Here is an 18402-nt window from a genome sequence, read left to right as displayed (position 1 = left end):
TACCACTTGAAGCCCTCCGCCGTAGTACCGCTGCGGCTCCATGCTCTGGATGCCTCGACTCGAGGGCTCTTTTCTCGTGTCGGGTTTTGCGGCACTAGTTGCGGTAGTAGAGGCGGTAGTACCGCTCTTAAGCGGTAGTACCGCCCTTACCACCATGGTAGTACCGCTCTGGGTCCAGGTCCTCCCTTTGCTCCTCGCTCCCCTCTTTTGCGCGGCAGTACCACGAGGTGGTACGGTAGTACCGCTGGCCACAGCGGTAGTACCACCCACCCCTGTGGTATTACCGCTCTCAGCGGGGCTGCTTTGGGGGGTAACGGTTGGATTCCCCCCCCCACACTATATAAGGGGGTCTTCTTCCCCAAAGTTGACCTACCTCTTCCCCCAAAAGCTCCATTGTTGCTCCAAGCTCCATTTTTGCCAGATCTCTCTCCCTGGCCAATCAAACTTGTTGATTTTCTCGGGAGTGGTTGAGAAGGCCACGATCTACACTTCCACCAAGAGAAATTTGATTCCCCCCACTAATCCCTAGCGGATATTGTTACTCTTGGGTGTTTGAGCACCCTAGACGGTTGAGGTCACCACAGAGCCATAGTCCATTATGGTGAAGCTTCATGGTGTCGTTGGGAGCCTCCAATTAAGTTGTGGAGATTGCCCCAACCTTGTTTGTAAAGGTTCGGTCGCCGCCTTCAAGGGCACCAATAGTGGAATCATGGCATCTCGCATTGTGTGAGGGCGTGAGGAGAATATGGTGTCCCTAGTGGCTTCTTGGGGAGCACTGTGCCTCCACACCGCTCTAACGGAGACATACTTCCCCTCAAAAGGAAGGAACTTCGGTAACACATCCTCGTCTCAATCGGCTCCACTCTTGGTTATCTCGTGCCTTTACTTGTGCAAGCTTATTTGTGTTGTATCCCTTGCTTGCTTGTGTACTTGTTGTTGTTGCATCATATAGGTTGCTCACCTAGTTGCATATCTAGACAACCTACTTTGATGCAAAGTTTAATTTGGTAAAGAAAAGCTAAAAATTGTTAGTTGCCTATTCAATCCCCCCCCCTCTAGTCAACTACATCGATCCTTTCACCTGCCCTAAGGATCCCTTTCCCCTCCCCCGCATCGATCAGATTATCGATGCTACCGCAGGACACGACTCACTATGTTTCCTTGACGCATACTCCGGGTACCATCAAATCAAGATGAAGTAGTCCGATCAAGCCGCAACGGCATTTATTACCCCATACGAGCCTTTCTGCTTCAACACTATGCCCTTCGGGCTCAAAAACACCGGCGCCACCTACCAACGCATGATTCAAACATGCCTCGAGAAACAAATCGGCAAGATAGTTGAAGCATATGTGGATGACGTAGTCATCAAAACTAGGCACGTCGAATCATTAATAGATGATCTGTGTCTCACATTCGACAACCTCCATACATATGACATCAAGCTCAATCCGAAAAAGTGTGTTTTCGGCATTCTGGCTGGAAAACTGCTGGGCTTCATCATTTCCAATAGGGGAATTGAGGTGAACCCAACTAAAATCCGAGCTTTGTCATAGTTGGCTATGCCAACAGACCTTAAACAAGTCCAAAAACTTTCCGGATGTGTGGCAGCTTTAAGCCACTTTATCTCCAAACTAGGAGAAAAGGCATTGCCACTCTATCGCCTTCTCTGACGCACCGATCACTTCGAGTGGACGGACGCGACAACGGTCGGACTGGAAGAAATAAAGGCTCTTCTAGTGAGCAACCCAATCCTGGCCACGCCGAACAAAAGCGAACCCATGTTATTATACATATCGGCCACACACCAAGTCGTAAGTGTGGTGCTCGTCATCGAACCAGAAGAGGACGGACACACATTCCCGCTTCAGAAGCCGGTATACTATGTATCCACTGTCCTCACACCATGCAAATCCCAGTACCCTCACTACCAAAAAATAGCATACACGGTCTTCATGGCATCACGGAAGGTACGACACTACTTTCAAGAGTGCTCAATAACGGTGGCCTCCAAAGTACCACTCAATGACATAATAAACAACCGCGATGCCATGGGCCGGATTGCTAAGTGGGCCATTGAGATCCTCCCATTCGACATAACATACAGACCGCGCCGGGCCATTAAATCCCAAGTACTGGCCAACTTCGTCGCCGAATGGACAGAGGCCGAACTCCCTAATGAGTACAGCACATATTCCAACTGGGTCATGCACTTCGACGGCTCCAAAATGCTGGCGGGCTTAGGAGCAGGCGTTGTCCTAACATCCCCCACTAGAGATGCAGTTCAGTACGTACTCCAAATATTATACACAGACTCCAACAATGCAGCCGAAAACGAGGCCTTATTGCATGGTTCGGATGGGCGTCTCCATGGGCATACAACGTCTGGAAGTGCGCAGGGATTCAAACCTCGCAATATCTCAAATAAATGGAGATTTCGATGCCAAAGATCCAAAAATGGTGGCTTACTGTAACGCCGTTCTTAAAATGTCGGCTCGGTTCGAGGGGCTCGAGTTTCATCATGTGGCTCTAGAAAGTAATCAAGCGGCGGATGTCCTTGCTTGCATCGGCGCCAAGCGCGATCCTGTCAGGACCCCGACTCGATGTCACATCGATCTAGCCGGTAACACTTCATATCACTTTGCGGCCTCACGCACGGTATCCCCACGGGTGTCGCCTTACCTTTGCCCGGGACCGTTTGCGCCTTTTGGCTCACGTATATGATAGTGTCGCTAGCATCCATATGATAAAGAGCCCGGGCTGACATGACTAGTCATAAACCCAAAGTGGCACAGACTTACAGGGACAGGCATCCATGACCCAGCTTCGAACGTGTCGGTCATCAGCAAGTGGGTCCGGGCTGTAGCACTGGGCTAGCAGGACTCCGGTAAACCGGGCTGTAGCGGGCTAACAGGACTCCGGTACTCACAGCGTGACATTTCCCCGAAGGGACAGACACAGGAACGAAGAAGGACACATGCCGGCCAGCCTAAGTGTTCCAGAGCAGTAGCATGCTACCATGGCTCAGCGGTAACACTAGGAGACATTTCCCGGTAAGAGAGGCTACTAAAGATAAACAACTAGATAGTCAGATCCCACACATACCAAGCATTTCAATCATACACACAATATGCTCGATATGTGCAAATACAACGAAGCATCACAACATGACTCTATGACACAAGTACTTTATTTAAGGCTCAGGGAGCCATACATATCATACACACAGGTACGGGTCTCACGACCCCACATACAAGTCATACAGTCATACAAACCAACAGCGGAAGTAACTTGTCTGAGTACAGACAACTAGTAAAATAAAAGAGGCTTGGAAGCCTAACTATACTATGTGGTCCATCACAAGCTCAGGGTCACCACCTGGGTCTTTAGCCTACTCGTTGATGTCAACGTCTACATAGAACCCATCAGAAGGGGTTGCAGCGTCTTCTGTAAAAATGTAGATTATAGCAACATGAGTACAAAGGTACTCAGCAAGACTTACATCAGATCCTACATACATGCATAGTATCAAGAAGGGTTGGTGGAGTTATTGCAGCAAGCCAGCTTTGACTCCTGGCTAGACTATCCTACGATACTCCATTTGAAATAGTTTTGCGCACTCGAGTCCACTACTCACCACTTCAATACACTACCGAGGATCCACCTCCGTCTTCCTACGGAAGAGCCATCCTCGGCACTCACACTTATCTTGAGGCTTTTAATAGTTTCCATTTACTTGTCTATGAACTGTATAGGCAACCAAGTAGTCCTTTACCGCGGACGCGGCTATTCGAATAGATCATGTTAACCCTGCAGGGGTGTACTTCCTCATACACGCTCTCACCACTTATCGTCGTTTACACGACATGTACTCGGCAACCTTCAAGCGGAAGCCCAACGTGGGTGTCGGCCACGACCTACCTAATCACCTAAGCCTCCAGTCCAGGTTTATCGCCTATTCAGGTTCCATCCGCAGGGAGTCCGGCCGAAGTTTCCCATACGGCCCCGAACGATGTGAACAGGGTTCCCGAGATACCTAACGGGTATTCGGTACACCGTGCCACGTACCTACCGCATCACAGCCCACCCCTACGGTCAGCGCTGTCCACGGCCTCCAGTAGGCTACAAACACCAGAAACTACTTGCAACTCCTGGACGGAGAACTAGGGTGAATAAGAAGTCGAGAGGGTCCATTGGTTTCGGGCCCAATGCATGGTAGTAGCTGATTCTTAAATCACACATACAGATCTCAGTGCTTAAGGTCGGCTTCAATGAAACAACCCACCATGTACTCCTACATGGCCTCTCATCGATACCTTTACCAAATCGTGTTCACCACACCACTCTCATTACCGACATAATCATTTCACTCTAGCCCATCACCCAGATGAACCAGACCTGACACGACTCTAAGCATAGCAGGCATAGCAAGGTAGGAACAACACAAACATATGGCTCAATCAACTCCTACACATGCTAGTGGGTTTCATCTAGTTACTGTGGCAATGACAGGTCATGCAGAGGAAATGGGTTCAACTACCGTAGCACACAGCAGTTTGAATCGCGTTGTCTTAATGCAGTAAAAGAGAGCAGGAGCGAGAACATGGGATTGTATCGATATGATCAAATGGTTGGTTGCTTGCCTGATGGTTCGATGCACGGATACGGTTCTTCGTTAGGGTAGTCACGGTACTCCTCGGGGACAGATCCTGTCGTAAAGGATAACGATACACAGGCATCACCAAACAATGTGCAACAATATGATGCATGCATGAAACATGGCAATATGAGTGTGTTGGGCTAATGCAACTAAAGCTACCAACGCTGTCAGGACCCCGACTCGATGTCACATCGATCTAGCTGGTAACACCTCATATCACTTTGCGGCCTCACGCACGGTATCCCCACGGGTGTCGTCTTACCTTTTCCCGGGACCGTTTGCGCCTTTTGGCTCGCGTATATGAAAGTGTCGCTAGCATCCATATGATAAAGAGCCCGGGCTGACATGACTAGTCGTAAACCCAAAGTGGCACAGACTTACAGGGACAGGCATCCATGACCCAGCTTCGAACGTGTCGGTCATCAGCAGGTGGGTCCGGGCTGTAGCACTGGGCTAGCAGGACTCCGGTAAACCGGGCTGTAGCGGGCTAACAGGACTCCGGTACTCAAAGCGTGACATTTCCCCGAAGGGACAGACACAGGAACGAAGAAGGACACATGCCGGCCAGCCTAAGTGTTCCAGAGCAGTAGCAAGCTACCATGGCTCAGCGGTAACACTAGGAGACATTTCCCGGTAAGAGAGGCTACTAAAGATAAACAACTAGATAGTCAGATCCCACACATACCAAGCATTTCAATCATACACACAATATGCTCGATATGTGCAAATACAACGAAGCATCACAACATGACTCTACGACACAAGTACTTTATTTAAGGCTCAGAGGGCCATACATAACATACACAAAGGTACGGGTCTCACGACCCAACATACAAGTCATACAGTCATACAAACCAGCAGCGGAAGTAACTTGTCTGAGTACAGACAACTAGTAAAATAAAAGAGGCTTGGAAAGCCTAGCTATACTACATGGTCCTTCACAAGCTCAGGGTCACCACCTGGGTCTTTAGCCTACTCGTTGATGTCAACGTCTACATAGAACCCATCAGAAGGGGTTGCAGCGTCTTCTGTAAAAATGTAAATTATAGCAACATGAGTACAAAGGTACTCAGCAAGACTTACATCAGATCCTACATACATGCATATTATCAAGAAGGGTTGGTGGAGTTATTGCAGCAAGCCAGCTTTGACTCTTGGCTAGACTATCCTACGATACTCCAACTTGAAATGGTTTTGCGCACACGAGTCCACTACTCACCAATTCAATACACTACCGAGGATCCACCTCCGTCTTCCTACGGAAGAGCCAACCTCGGCACTCACGCTTATCTTGAGGCTTTTAACAGTTTCCATTTACTTGTCTATGAACTGTATAGGCAACCAAGTAGTCCTTTACCGCGGACGCGGCTATTCGAATAGATTATGATAACCCTGCAGGGGTGTAGACCACGACCTACCTAAACACTTAAGCCTCTAGTCCAGGTTTATCGCCTATTCAGGTTCCATCCGCAGGGAGTCCGGCCGAGGTTTCCCATACGGCCCCGAACGATGTGAACAGGGTTCCCGAGATACCTAACGGGTATTCGGTACACCGTGCCACGTACCTACCGCATCACAGCCCACCCCTACGGTCAGCGCTGTCCACGGCCTCTAGTAGGCTACAAACACCAGAAACTACTTGCAACTCCTGGACAGAGAGCTAGGGTGAATAAGAAGTCGAGCGGGGTCATATTTCAGGGCCCAATGCATGGTAGTAGCTGTATCTTAAATCACGCATACAGATCTCAGTGCTTAAGGTCGGCTTCAATGAAACAACCCACCATGTACTCCTACATGGCCTCTCATCGATACCTTTACCAAATCGTGTTCACCACACCACTCTCATTACCGACATAATCATTTCACTCTAGCCCATCACCCAGATGAACCAGACCTGACACAACTCTAAGCATAGCAGGCATAGCAAGGTAGGAACAACACATACATATGGCTCAATCAACTCCTACACATGCTAGTGGGTTTCATCTAGTTACTGTGGCAATGACAGGTCATGCAGAGGAAATGGGTTCAACTACCGTAGCACACAGCAGTTTGAATCGCGTTGTCTTAATGCAGTAAAAGAGAGCAGGAGCGAGAACATGGGATTGTATCGATATGATCAAATGGTTGGTTGCTTGCCTGATGGTTCGTTGCACGGATACGATTCCTCGTTAGGGTAATCACGGTACTCCTCGGGGACAGATCCTGTCGCAAAGGATAACGATACACAGGCATCACCAAACAATGTGCAAAAATATGATGCATGCATGAAACATGGCAATATGGGTGTGTTGGGCTAATGCAACTAAAACCAGATGTGTTTGAGCAAATTTGAATCAAAGATTCAAATTCCAAATTCAAATATGGCCTTTTAAAGTGCCTTTTCTTGTTCTGATTAAAACATCAACTTAACTTGTTTGATCATGCATGAAAATGGTACAGATGGATAGATTGGATTTTTCTGATCATTTTTCATATATTATTTGTCCAATTTGGAGTTACAGAATAAAAGTTATGAATTTTTGAAGTTTAAATAATATTCTGGAATTTCCTGATTTAATTTAAATCCAGAAATTCAATTACTGCGTCAGCCTGACGTCACAGTGACATCAGCAGGTCAACAGAGCTGGCTCGGGTCAAACCTGACGTGTGGGGTCCACACGTCAGTGTCACAGGGCTAATCCCGCGTTGACCCCGGGCTGGTTAGCTTTGACTAACCCCTGGGGCCCACTGTCAGCGTCTGTAGGGGGTGGATTAGTGGTTAATCAACTAGGCCACGTCAGCTCGCCGGAGTTCTGGCCGGCGGCGACCAACAGTGCGGCGGCGATAGTGGTTTTGGTCGTTTCGGCCACCAAATGGAACGTGGCGATCACCGGAGTGAAGCTGAGGACGACCCGCGGCTCTTGGCGGAGTCAGTTGGGGTCGGGGTGGCCGGAGTCGACGGCGGCGAGCTCGGTTGCGGCTGCCGGGGTTCGGTCGTGCACGGGAACGGTGTTGCAGGACGTTAGGGGGGGTGTTGGAGCGTGCTACGTGCTCCTGGTGAGATGTGGAGCACGATGGTGAGCTCGGTTGGGCGCTACGGCGACCGTGGCCACGACGGCGACATCGCCGGCGGCGTGAAGCTTTCGGCCGCGGTGGGGCTAGGGCCTAGGGGTCGGGAGAGAGCCGGGAAGAAGGGGGAAACGGTGGCGTAGCTCACCGCGGTTGCAGTGGGCGTCGAAGCGGGCTCGGGGACGCGCTGGAGACGGCGAATTCGTCGGCGACGGTGGTCGGAGTCCGAAGAGGGGAACGGCGACGTGGCGGCGATGCAGGGCTTCCGGGGACTCGTGGAGCGGTGGGGAGGAAGAGGGAGTCGAGGCGGAGCTTCTGAGCTACTCGGGGGAGCGAGGGGTGGTCGGAGGCAGTGGCTAAGGCGAACGGCGGCGACGGTGTGCTTCGGCCGTGAGAGGGAGAGAGCGAGGGAGAAACGGGGGAGAGTGAATGGGGTGTCGGCGAGGTCGGGACGACGACCAGAAGACGATCCACGCGGCGCAACGGCGACCAGGGCGATGCAGAGAGGCTGGGTGGTGCGTGGCGAGCTCGGGCGCGCCATGCTCACCTCCCTGCCTGTTCTGGCGAGGGGAAGCAGCTGGCTGGCACGGGCCAGCACAGTGCTGGGCCGGCTGGGCTGGGCCGCACAGGGGGGAGCTCAGGTAAGCTTCTCCCTTTATTTATTTTCTGTTTCCTGTTTTTTTTAATACTTCTGCAACTTTGTTGAATTAAATAAAATACCTAGACAACTCCAAAAATCACCAAACTACTCCTGGTCCATAGTTGGAATATTTCCAGCATGAAACATTTTAGTTTGGAGATATTTGAGCATTTAAATATTTTATATTATTTTAGATGCCCAAATTCAAATAGTTATGGTTTAACTCAAGAACCCTAGGATGGCCTAGAAAAGTGTGCACCATTTTTGGCAGAGGTTCTGAACCAAGGCAAAAATGATGGGCATTTTAGAAGGGCATTTCAGGTTCATTGAAAATTATTTTAGTAAACCCTAGTTGGTTATCAGAGGGGACTGGGGGTTCTGTCATCCCCATTTCAAGTTTCTGATGAAAAAGTAAACATGATGCAACACTCTAATGCATGACTAGCTAGGGTGTGACAACTCACCCCCACTCAAAAGAATCTCGTCCCGAGATTTGGGTTCCTCCGAGAAGAAGGCGGGATACTCGAGTCGAAGACGATCCTCCCTTTCCCAAGTTGCTTCATCTTCAGAATGGTGCGACCATTGAACTTTGAGGAACTTGATATTATGACGTCGCGTGGTACGTTCGGTTTGATCGAGGATACGAATGGGGTACTCCCGATATGTAAGATTATCTTGGAGATCAAGCGTTTCGTGGTCCACTTCACGGATAGGATCCGAGAAGCAACGCCTGAGTTGAGAAACGTGGAAGACATCGTGAACTCTGGAGAGGTGCGGAGGTAGTTCCAATTGGTAGGCAACTTCTCCTCGTTTGGCAAGAATGCGAAAAGGTCCAATGTAACGAGGAGCCAATTTGCCTTTGATACCGAAACGATGGGTTCCCTTCAGAGGGGTGACCCGAAGATAAGCCTTCTCGTCAACCTCGAAAGTCATAGCCTTATGTTTTCGGTCATATTGACTCTTTTGACGAGATTGGGCTGTTTTCAACTTTTCACGAACGATACGAACTTGTTCTTCTGCTTCCTGAATCATATCCGGGCCAAAGAATTGTCTTTCCCCGGTCTCTAACCAGTTAAGGGGTGTTCGACATCGTCGTCCATAGAGAACTTCAAAAGGGGCTTTACCCAAGCTAGATTGATAGCTGTTGTTGTAAGCGAATTCGGCAAATGGAAGGCACTTCTCCCAGTCCATTCCGAAAGAGATAACGGAGGCTCGAAGCATGTCTTCTAGAATTTGGTTGACGCGTTCCACTTGACCACTCGACTGAGGGTGGAAAGCGGTGCTAAAGGAGAGACGAGTTCCCATAGCATTTTGGAAACTTTCCCAAAATCGAGAGGTGAAAAGACTTCCTCGATCCGAATTGATTTCCAAAGGAACACCATGGAGGGACACTATTCGGGAGATGTATAAGTCTGCCAGCTGACTAGCGGTTATACTCTCACGAACAGGTAGTAAATGAGCTACTTTGGAAAGACGATCGACCACGACGAAGATAGCATTATTCCCTCTCTTGGTCCTGGGAAAACCGGTAATGAAATCCATACCAATTTTATCCCATTTCCATTCAGGAATAGCTAAGGGTTGAAGGGTGCCAGCAGGCCGTTGATGCTCTGCTTTTACACGACGACAGACGTCGCAATTGGCAATATACTGAGCAATTTCTCTCTTCATCCTAGTCCACCAGAACCTCTGGCGTAGGTCCTGATACATTTTAGTACTACCGGGATGAATGGTGAGAGGAGATTCATGGGCTTCCTTAAGGATTAATCGCCTTAGGTTGCGCACTTTGGGAACTACTAATCGATCCCCGAAGTATACGACTCCTTGATCATTAACGGAGAAACAATTCGCAATTCCTTTCTGAATGTTCCTCTTGATGCGGGAGATTCCCGGATCTACCTTCTGTGCTTTGATGATTTGATCCGTAAGGGTAGGTTTTGCCACCAAGGTGGAGAGAAAACCTTGAGGAACAATGTGAAGGTTAAGCTTCCGAAATTCCTCATGGAGAAGCGGTTGACTTTGTTGTAACATCAGGTTGTTACAATAAGATTTACGACTTAGCACATCAGCCATAACGTTGGCTTTCCCTGGGGTATAGGTTATTCCTAAGTCGAAGTCTGTGATCAATTCAACCCAACGTCTTTGCCTGAGATTCAGATCCGGTTGGGTGAAGATGTACTTCAGACTTTGGTGATCAGTGAATATTTCGCAACGATTACCGAGAAGGTAATGTCGCCAGGTCTTAAGTGCATAGACTACGGCTGCAAGCTCTAGATCATGAGTAGGATAATTCTCCTCATGTGGGTGCAATTGCCGTGAGGCGTAGGCAATTACGTGTCGATCTTGCATGAGAATGCAACCTAGTCCTTGTCGCGAGGCGTCGCAGTAGATAACAAAGTCTTTGGAGAAGTCTGGTGGTACCAGCACAGGAGCAGAAGTCAGGCGTCTTTTCAGTTCCTGAAAGCTGTGCTCACATTGTGGGGTCCATTCGAACTTCTTATCTTTCTTGAGGAGTTCGGTTAGGGGTTTAGCAACTTTGGAGAAGTTCTCGACAAAGCGACGGCAATAGCTCGCTAAGCCTAGAAAACTCCGAACTTGCTTGACCGATTCGGGTGGAGTCCAGTCAAGGACAGCTTGAACTCGCTCAGGGTTAACAGCAATACCTTTACCAGATATTACATGACCCAGATAGGTCACTTCTGATAACCAGAATTCACATTTAGAAAATTTGGCATAAAGGCGATGCTCTCGAAGTTTCTGCAACACTAGCCTTAGATGTTCGGCATGTTCTTCCTCGTTCTTGGAGTATATGAGTATATCATCGAGATAAACTACGACGAATTTATCCAAATACTCCATGAAGATTGAGTTCATTAACCGAGAAAAAGTGGCTGGAGCGTTGGTTAAACCGAAGGACATGACGGTGTACTCGTATTGGCCGTAACGAGTAACAAAGGCCGTTTTAGGAATGTCCCCGTTTCTGATTTTGATTTGATGGTAGCCCAACCTCAAATCCATCTTGGAGAAGACTGAGGATCCAGCGAGCTGATCATACAGATCGTTGATCCTGGGAAGCGGGTATTTGTTCTTGATTGTGACCAGATTGACCGGCCGGTAATCTACAACCATTCGGTCCGTACCATCCTTCTTCTTAACGAATAGGACGGGGCAAGCCCACGGAGATGAACTAGGGCGGATGAAACCCTTTTTCAAGGATTCATCGAGTTGTTTCTTAAGCTCGGCTAGTTCTAGGGGTGCCATCTTATAAGGTCTTCTAGCAATCGGAACGGTTCCGGGGATGAGGTCTATTACGAACTCAACATCCCTATCAGGTGGAACACCTGGCAATTCCTCTGGAAAGACATCCGGGAAGTCACGGACTACCGGAACGTCCTCAAGGTCTGGCAAAGGGCTGGCGTTAAGAGAATATAATTGTCGCTTGGCTATTCGAGTCAAAACATTGACTATCTTCCCCGAAGGATGGGTGAGTTGAACGGTCCTAGAGAAGCAATCAATTTTGGCTTGATGAGCTGACATCCAGTCCATACCCAAAATGATATTAATATCTGAAGATTTAAGGGCTATCAAAGATGCAAGAAAAACAAGTCTGTCGACTTGGATTTCATTTCCATGGCTTACTCTAGAGGTTTGCCATTTGGATCCCGGAGTTTGAATTACCATGGAGGATGGCAAGTCACAGAATGCAACGTTATGCAGACGAGCATAATTTTCAGATATAAAAGAATGAGAGGCTCCTGTATCGAAAAGAACAGATGCCGGGTGGCAATTAACAAGAAGCGTACCGAGAACGACATTGGGATCTTCTTGAGCTTCTTCGGCAGAGATACAGTTGACATGGCCACGTGAGGCGGTGACCGGTTTGGCATGGAACACCTTTCCTGTCGGCTTGCCACGGCCAACAGCTTTAGCAGATTGATTGGGGTTGGTCTGGGGACACTCACGCATATAATGACCAGATTCCCCACACTTGAAACAAGTCACGGAACTGGTACGTGGAGGAGCATTATTGGATGGACCCCCATAGGGCTTGGCTGGAGCAGACTGTTGAGCAGGGCGAGGCGTCTGGAAAGATGGCCTCGGTGTGAACCTGGGTGGCAGGGCGGTATTGGGTACCCACACGCGGCGCTTCTGAGGACCAGCACCGGATGAGGAGCCCATATCACGTCCATGCTTGCGTGTTGCGTCATAATCAGTCTGACCAGTTTCAGCACTGATGGCTTTGTTGACAAGTTTCGAAAAAGATGTGCACTCATGCAGGCGGAGGTCGCGGCGAAGCTCAGGACTAAGGCCCTTACGGAACCTTGCTTGCTTCTTGGCGTCAGTAGAAACTTCCTCGGTTGCATATCGTGCAAGGTTACCAAACTCCCTGCTATAGACATCCACAGAAAGTCGGCCTTGGGTGAAATTGCAAAATTCTTCACGCTTACGGTCCATGAGACCCTCCGGAATGTGGTGTTCACGGAAAGCGTCGCTGAATTCAGCCCAAGTTGTGACATGGCCCGCTGGGCGCATGGCTCCATAATTTTCCCACCATAGACTGGCGGGGCCTTCAAGATGATATGCAGCAAAGGTGACCTTGTCAGCCTCCGCTACCAGCGCGGAACGCAGCTTGTGAGAGATACTGCGAAGCCAGTCATCAGCGTCGAGAGGTTCGACGGAGTGGTGGAACGTGGGTGGATGCAATTTAATAAAATCACTGAGTGACACCACGTTAGCCCTCTGATGGTGTGATGTATTCTGTTCAATACGCTCCAACAAACGGTTTGTCTCCCGCTTGTTTCTCTCAGCTTCCATCATCACCTCGGCTAGTGAAGGAGGATGAGGCAGATGTTCATTTCTGGCTTCACTGCCTTCGGCCTGCTCTTGAGAAGCAGGGTTGGCGCGCGTGTTGACCATCCTAGGTAGACAAGGCAATGATTTAGTCAGAATGATAAAATTCCGACATAGGATACATAATGCAAGGAATAACTCGGAATGCAAGATGATCATCCGTATGACATGGTAGATACAGAAACTGCTTCTTTATTCCATCGTCATACACACCATACAAGGTTTAGTACAAGCCAAGCAAAGTACTAATACGGTGAAAAGAGGATTACATCTCATCGGAGGCATTCCAAGCTCCTATACATTATTTTTCTACAACTCCGGAAAGAGTACAAACTAGGTCATATCCCACGAGTCACGCGGGACGATAGATGACACAGCTAGTGCGAACTAGTGATGCTACCACTAACTCAGACCGATCCGTAGTAGTCCTCGTAGAAGTCACCTCCATAGCCCGGAAGTTCAACATGATCATCCGGAAACAGACGGTCTCGCGGAGCTTGTGGACCATAGGGGCTAGGATGAGGTCTTGGACCAGCAAACGGTGGCCTGCGGGGACCGCGAGGTGGGGTGATGCCTCCTACATCACGCCAAACCATCATGTCTGGCAGAGCAGATCTCACAGGATAGAGATCGCGCATATCTGAATATCCAGCTTGCACCGCCGGTGCGAACCGAGTCAAAGTGGCCCAGTGGTCAGCACGGGTATTGAAGAGCTCTAACCTTAAGGCCCGATTTTCACGGTCCTTATCCTCGAGCATCTCAGCAGTGGTACGAGTCCGTGAATCCTCCTGAGTGGAGTCAGCATAGATAGCCTGGAGATATCCTTGTGCTCCCGGAAGTGATCCTGGCATATACCGGAAATCAGAGTCCCGAAATAGACCAGATCTGACTCGCATAATGGTCATCATAGAGTAGGCGGCATCCTGCACAGCCATCTCGATAGTAACCCCGAGCCCATAGGAGCAGTGAAGAGGCTCAGTGGATCCAGGATAAGATGGAAATATTCTGACAGTGCAGAGATACTGGCTTTGATTAAAGTCTCGGAATTGCTCTTCGACCGTGTACTCAGGATACCAGCGGTATCCAGCCTCAGTCATTACCCTGACCAACTTAGCAGTATGGCCGGGTACATCTAGGCACCGAGTCAGGCGAACCACTTGATTGAGGTCGCGAGTGGCCATCTGAAAGCACAATTATAATGCAAAGGCATTAGAATTTCTAGCAAAATTTCGGCAGCATAACAGCTGTAAATGCTCAAAAAGGATATTGAGACATTTGACAAAGGATTTTGTACACACTCAACATCATCATATCAAGTCTTGAAACCATTCTTACATCATAATGTGGTAGTAGAACTGAACTAGGCTTGTAACCATCAAACTTATAAGGTACTACTGATTAGTAACACGTGATCCTAATAGAGAGAACAGATCCTAATTCCTTAACCCCCGATGGAAGAATGGACTGACTCAGATCAGAATGTCATAAGGTATAAGGAGTAAAAAGAGCCTTACGTTCCATCCCACAAACAATTCCCCTACATATAACTAAAGAATTTCTAGACTCAACATCGACCAGTTTGGCTTGAAGAACCTACAGGCAGTCCGGCTCTGATACCAACGCTGTCAGGACCCCGACTCGATGTCACATCGATCTAGCCGGTAACACTTCATATCACTTTGCGGCCTCACGCACGGTATCCCCACGGGTGTCGCCTTACCTTTGCCCGGGACCGTTTGCGCCTTTTGGCTCACGTATATGATAGTGTCGCTAGCATCCATATGATAAAGAGCCCGGGCTGACATGACTAGTCATAAACCCAAAGTGGCACAGACTTACAGGGACAGGCATCCATGACCCAGCTTCGAACGTGTCGGTCATCAGCAAGTGGGTCCGGGCTGTAGCACTGGGCTAGCAGGACTCCGGTAAACCGGGCTGTAGCGGGCTAACAGGACTCCGGTACTCACAGCGTGACATTTCCCCGAAGGGACAGACACAGGAACGAAGAAGGACACATGCCGGCCAGCCTAAGTGTTCCAGAGCAGTAGCATGCTACCATGGCTCAGCGGTAACACTAGGAGACATTTCCCGGTAAGAGAGGCTACTAAAGATAAACAACTAGATAGTCAGATCCCACACATACCAAGCATTTCAATCATACACACAATATGCTCGATATGTGCAAATACAACGAAGCATCACAACATGACTCTATGACACAAGTACTTTATTTAAGGCTCAGGGAGCCATACATATCATACACACAGGTACGGGTCTCACGACCCCACATACAAGTCATACAGTCATACAAACCAACAGCGGAAGTAACTTGTCTGAGTACAGACAACTAGTAAAATAAAAGAGGCTTGGAAGCCTAACTATACTATGTGGTCCATCACAAGCTCAGGGTCACCACCTGGGTCTTTAGCCTACTCGTTGATGTCAACGTCTACATAGAACCCATCAGAAGGGGTTGCAGCGTCTTCTGTAAAAATGTAGATTATAGCAACATGAGTACAAAGGTACTCAGCAAGACTTACATCAGATCCTACATACATGCATAGTATCAAGAAGGGTTGGTGGAGTTATTGCAGCAAGCCAGCTTTGACTCCTGGCTAGACTATCCTACGATACTCCATTTGAAATAGTTTTGCGCACTCGAGTCCACTACTCACCACTTCAATACACTACCGAGGATCCACCTCCGTCTTCCTACGGAAGAGCCATCCTCGGCACTCACACTTATCTTGAGGCTTTTAATAGTTTCCATTTACTTGTCTATGAACTGTATAGGCAACCAAGTAGTCCTTTACCGCGGACGCGGCTATTCGAATAGATCATGTTAACCCTGCAGGGGTGTACTTCCTCATACACGCTCTCACCACTTATCGTCGTTTACACGACATGTACTCGGCAACCTTCAAGCGGAAGCCCAACGTGGGTGTCGGCCACGACCTACCTAATCACCTAAGCCTCCAGTCCAGGTTTATCGCCTATTCAGGTTCCATCCGCAGGGAGTCCGGCCGAAGTTTCCCATACGGCCCCGAACGATGTGAACAGGGTTCCCGAGATACCTAACGGGTATTCGGTACACCGTGCCACGTACCTACCGCATCACAGCCCACCCCTACGGTCAGCGCTGTCCACGGCCTCCAGTAGGCTACAAACACCAGAAACTACTTGCAACTCCTGGACGGAGAACTAGGGTGAATAAGAAGTCGAGAGGGTCCATTGGTTTCGGGCCCAATGCATGGTAGTAGCTGATTCTTAAATCACACATACAGATCTCAGTGCTTAAGGTCGGCTTCAATGAAACAACCCACCATGTACTCCTACATGGCCTCTCATCGATACCTTTACCAAATCGTGTTCACCACACCACTCTCATTACCGACATAATCATTTCACTCTAGCCCATCACCCAGATGAACCAGACCTGACACGACTCTAAGCATAGCAGGCATAGCAAGGTAGGAACAACACAAACATATGGCTCAATCAACTCCTACACATGCTAGTGGGTTTCATCTAGTTACTGTGGCAATGACAGGTCATGCAGAGGAAATGGGTTCAACTACCGTAGCACACAGCAGTTTGAATCGCGTTGTCTTAATGCAGTAAAAGAGAGCAGGAGCGAGAACATGGGATTGTATCGATATGATCAAATGGTTGGTTGCTTGCCTGATGGTTCGATGCACGGATACGGTTCTTCGTTAGGGTAGTCACGGTACTCCTCGGGGACAGATCCTGTCGTAAAGGATAACGATACACAGGCATCACCAAACAATGTGCAACAATATGATGCATGCATGAAACATGGCAATATGAGTGTGTTGGGCTAATGCAACTAAAGCTACCAACGCTGTCAGGACCCCGACTCGATGTCACATCGATCTAGCTGGTAACACCTCATATCACTTTGCGGCCTCACGCACGGTATCCCCACGGGTGTCGTCTTACCTTTTCCCGGGACCGTTTGCGCCTTTTGGCTCGCGTATATGAAAGTGTCGCTAGCATCCATATGATAAAGAGCCCGGGCTGACATGACTAGTCGTAAACCCAAAGTGGCACAGACTTACAGGGACAGGCATCCATGACCCAGCTTCAAACGTGTCGGTCATCAGCAAGTGGGTCCGGGCTGTAGCACTGGGCTAGCAGGACTCCGGTAAACCGGGCTGTAGCGGGCTAACAGGACTCCGGTACTCAAAGCGTGACATTTCCCCGAAGGGACAGACACAGGAACGAAGAAGGACACATGCCGGCCAGCCTAAGTGTTCCAGAGCAGTAGCAAGCTACCATGGCTCAGCGGTAACACTAGGAGACATTTCCCGGTAAGAGAGGCTACTAAAGATAAACAACTAGATAGTCAGATCCCACACATACCAAGCATTTCAATCATACACACAATATGCTCGATATGTGCAAATACAACGAAGCATCACAACATGACTCTATGACACAAGTACTTTATTTAAGGCTTAGTGAGCCATACATAACATACACAAAGGTACGGGTCTCACGACCCCACATACAAGTCATACAGTCATACAAACCAGCAGCGGAGGTAACTTGTCTGAGTACAGACAACTAATAAAATAAAAGAGGCTTGGAAAGCCTAGCTATACTACGTGGTCCATCACAAGCTCAGGGTCACCACCTGGGTCTTTAGCCTACTCGTTGATGTCAACGTCTACATAGAACCCATCAGAAGGGGTTGCAGCGTCTTCTGTAAAAATGTAGATTATAGCAACATGAGTACAAAGGTACTCAGCAAGACTTACATCAGATCCTACATACATGCTTAGTATCAAGAAGGGTTGGTGGAGTTATTGCAGCAAGCCAGCTTTGACTCTTGGCTAGACTATCCTACGATACTCCAACTTGAAATGGTTTTGCGCACACGAGTCCACTACTCACCACTTCAATACACTACCGAGGATCCACCTCCGTCTTCCTACGGAAGAGCCATCCTCGGCACTCACACTTATCTTGAGGCTTTTAGCAGTTTCCATTTACTTGTCTATGAACTGTATAGGCAACCAAGTAGTCCTTTACCGCGGACGCGGCTATTCGAATAGATTATGTTAACCCTGCAGGGGTGTACTCCTTCATACACGACATGTACTCGGCAACCTTCAAGCGGAAGCCCAACGTGGGTGTCGGCCACGACCTACCTAATCACCTAAGCCTCCAGTCCAGG

This window comes from Triticum dicoccoides, chromosome 1B (assembly GCF_002162155.2).
Source record: "Triticum dicoccoides isolate Atlit2015 ecotype Zavitan chromosome 1B, WEW_v2.0, whole genome shotgun sequence".
NCBI classification, from domain to species: domain Eukaryota; kingdom Viridiplantae; phylum Streptophyta; class Magnoliopsida; order Poales; family Poaceae; genus Triticum; species Triticum dicoccoides.
Note: the sequence above shows the minus strand (reverse complement) of the source record.